Here is a 4,561-nt window from a genome sequence, read left to right on the forward strand (position 1 = left end):
AACATGAGCAAAACATGATGATTTCACTTCCATTTTCTCATGTAAATTCAACCCCACTGTGTTTAATTTGCCATGAAAACAGTGTCAGTTGTTATAAGATCAACAATTATACCAGGAGTGGAAGGTCCCTGGTTGGATCCCAGGCTCCTGCAGAGTTATAGTGCTGAAGTGTCTTTGAGCAAGACTCTGAACCCCCTGAACTGCTCCTGCTGCGACATGCTGTGAGCTTGTAGATCCGTTATTTTCAGATATAACTTTTTAGATGAAGGATGAAGTAGTTAAACTAGCATGCATATGAATACATGTCAGAAGCATTTCCCATGAACATGATAGGTCTCTTATATTTCATAAAAAAGGTTTAAAGCCTCGATCTGTGATTTATTGAACTGAAATACGTAGGCTTAGAATGATGACACATACAGTAAACATATATAATTCTACATATTGTGATTAATTGTTTAGGAAAGGAAACAGTGTGCAAGAGTGTGTGTGTGTGTGTGTGTGTGTGTGTGTGTGTGTGTGCGTGCGCGTGCGTGCGCGCGCGTGCGTGCGTGTGCGTGTGCATGCGTGCGTGTCACAGATTAGGACGTGGCCTAACAAAATGTGACTTTATTTTCATATTAATCCGGGGTCCTCGGGGCTAAAGGCCTCTCCATACTTCGACAGAACCGAACTTTTCGGTTGAAAAATAAACTTTTTTATTTTTTATCTTTTCCGGAAAAAAAGGGTTGGATGTTCATACTTCGCTCCTGTTCGGAGGGTTCGGGGAAAAGCGTACACCACGCTGCGTGTGGTGTATAGGAGGCGGCGAGGCGCATTGTATGGAGAAAGAGAACAGGAGAGAAGAGAGAGACAACAGCAGCGACGGCGGAGATGGAAAAGTTGGAAGCGGTGGCACGTATTGTGGAGGTTATGGAGGAGGATAGGAAGACGAGGAGGCAGAGGAGGAGGAGGATTTTGCCCTGCTTTGTGCAGCTGAGGAGGAGGCGAGCACATCTAGCCGGCGGGGGTATGTCCGAGCCACTGCAGCTGGATGAACAGCTTTGGGACAGTGTTGTGGCCACCAGCATCACCCGTCTTCTTGTGAACACACAAGTGATCCAACCGACCAATCACGTTTGCCGTTTCACCGAACTAGATTTCGGCGAGTCACAATCTCGTTGTGCAAATTTCAGAACTATTGTTCGGAGAAAAAGCATTCCAGAACTTTCGAGGAATTTAATTTTATAGTTGAAAAGGACCTTTTGACCGAAAACGGCGGTTTCGGTCAAAGTATGGACAGGCCTTTATAGTGTATAGGATCTGTCTGTCTGTCTGTCTGTCTGTCTGTCTGTCTGTCTGTCTGCCCCACAGATATCACTTTACAAGCAGCTGTTGCTCTCTCTCACCACGCAGACAGGCATACACGCACCGCACACACACACACACACACACACACACACACACACACACACACACACACACACACACACACACACACACACACACACACAGTGTGTGTGTGTGTGTGTGTGTGTGTGTGTGTGTGCGTGCGCGTGCGTGCGCGCGCGTGCGTGCGTGTGCGTGTGCATGCGTGCGTGTCACAGATTAGGACGTGGCCTAACAAAATGTGACTTTATTTTCATATTAATCCGGGGTCCTCGGGGCTAAAGGCCTCTCCATACTTCGACAGAACCGAACTTTTCGGTTGAAAAATAAACTTTTTTATTTTTTATCTTTTCCGGAAAAAAAGGGTTGGATGTTCATACTTCGCTCCTGTTCGGAGGGTTCGGGGAAAAGCGTACACCACGCTGCGTGTGGTGTATAGGAGGCGGCGAGGCGCACACACACACACACACACACACACACACACACACACACACACACTCACACACACACACACACACACACACACACAGCGCTTTTTTTTCCTTCTCTCCAATTTTAAATACTTCTACTTCTACTCCACCACTGTACATCTCAGATGCAAATCTTGTACACGTGTCAGGATGCGAGAGAGAGAGATAGAGATGTTGTGAGCTTGTAGATCTTGTATAAATATTAAACTTGCAAAATGGGACATTCTGCATAATGAGCTTTATAGGCCTACTTTTGTACTTGTTTTTAAGTCAATTTGGACTTCAAGCGACTCTGATTTCAGAAGTTTGATATTTGAGTGGTCTGGTGTAATATTTTTCTCTGAGATATGGATTTTTGATTTTCATGAGCTCTATGCGATAATCTAAAGGCTTTGAATATTTCACAGCTTGCCCAAATGTATCTAGAATATGCAAACGTCTATTTATTTTTAAAGAAATAATCAACTTTTACCTACTGTATATAAATAACTTAAATAGGCTATGCAAATAAATTGATGAAATGTAATAATCTTATACTTGCTTTTGTCAAGTAGTGGAAATAGCTGATGTACAAGCTTATAATGTGTCACAAAGGACATATTTGTACAGTGAAGCCAACTTTGACGGACTGTATGGAAAATAATACAATTATATCCGTTTCCAAGCTTAAACATTTAATAATACCAGTGGTCCTTGAAGGGTTTCCAGGTGGTCCCCAGCTAAATGATGGAGAGTTGGTAACCAAATGGACCCTTATAGAGCGTCGCAGCGGAAGTGGATTCCTGGGGTCACTTAATATTCCCCATTCATTTTCGCCATAGACTTTTACAAATATATTTATAACAATTATGTTAAGCCTCAAACCAAGCCATCCAGGATGGAGGTGAATCATGATCATATAACCTTTGATCCTATGTGAAAACATATTTTAATATTACATTATTTGATACACTACATTTAATAACTACCCTTTGTTTAGCGATTTTCAAAATGTTCTTTTCATAGAAAAAAAGGTTATATGGTCATGATTCACCTCCATCCTGGATGGCTTGGTTCGAGGCTTAACATAATTGTTATAAATATTTTTGTAAAAGTCTATGGCGAAAATGAATGGGGAATATTAAGTGACCCCAGGAATCCACTTCCGCTGCGATGCTCTATAGATCTTCAACTTTCACTCACTATTTGAAACCTGTAAACCTCTGTCTGTCTGTCTGTCTGTCTGTCTGTCTGTCTGTCTGTCTGTCTGTCTGTCAGCAAGGACCCCCCCCCCCCCCCCAGGACTCCCATGGGTTCTGATTTTGATGCTGTTAATATAGCATCAAAATCATTTCATGCACTTTCATCCATTTATACAGTATCATAAATAATAGATCTACAGGCTCACAGCACTGCTGCACATCTGGTATTTTTGAAATATTCAATTTAGATTTTTTGTTTTTGTTTTGTTTTGCTATTAATTACAAAAAAACTTCTCTTCTGGTCTGGGGGTTCCATGGCATAAACTCTTTTCAGATACAGTGGTCTGTGACCAAATGCATGTCAGCCATGAAGAAGGTTGAGATTGATTGTTTTTGATTGATTGATTCAATTGATTGATTGAATACTGTATTGGCAGTTTGCTTAATAGCATAAGACATGACAGTATAGGCTACAGTTTAGATACAAGGTCTAATAGGATTGAAACCCAGGAAAGCACCATGGCTTGTTTACATTGGGGTAATTTGTTATTCATTACAAGCACCGTATAGGCTATATCCATCCATCCAGGCTTGATAAGGACTGATATCATTCAATTCAAATGAAACACAGACCAGAACATGGCAGCATGGAGTCAAGGTGAATTATTGTGCCCGTTATGGGTTCATATTCATAATATTCTAATCTAGACAATGATGCATGGATGGAACGGCCAACAATCACATCCAATCCACGTCAATGTCCTGCGTTTCATCTGATTTATAATCGACAAACATTCTGTTTACTAAAGGATGGTTTTATGAGTTTCTTCCACTATCATTTTAAACATCAATTCATTAAACAATGTTAATCTTCTTTGTTTTATTTATAACGGCTCTGCACTGAGAGTAAACTACTAATTAGGCTAGTCCATGTAGGGAATCCTTAGAAATGTAAAAGTATGAGAACCAACCACAGCTCTAATAATCGTGCGTAATGAAATCATCACGATGCGTTCGTTGTCAATGTCATCTGACTTTTTCTGACGTTATAACTTTCAACCGCAGCCTAAAACAAACACCAGTTTACATGTTCATAGCCTTTAAAAAGGTGACAGAATAAAAATAAATCTATAGGCTAATAACAAAGGCTCACCTCGTTGTGTGAAGGCGATGATCTCCAGCAGCTGTCAAAAAGAAAACAACTCCATAGTTTGGTCCAAAGTGACACAGACAGTCTGTGTCCTCAAATAACGGCCACTAACATCCCCACTGCTGCTCCGACCCTCTGATTAAAACACCCACACATCGTTTATATGGATGAATGAATGGAATAAAACAAGTTCTTGGTGAATTATATCAGCCGAAAAGAAACGCTGTCTGTCTGTATCTGTCTGTCGTCCTCGTGCGCGTTTCTCCACTTTAATGTAATCCTCTCTCTCTAGACGACCGTTAAGTTATGCTTCAACCTCAGCGACACAAACAGGAAAAGTATTAAAAATCCTCCACCGCCAGTCCCTCTGGCTGCACCGCGTGTGTGTGTGT

This window comes from Nannobrachium achirus (genome assembly GCF_963921795.1).
Source record: "Nannobrachium achirus genome assembly, chromosome: 17".
NCBI lineage: Eukaryota > Metazoa > Chordata > Actinopteri > Myctophiformes > Myctophidae > Nannobrachium > Nannobrachium achirus.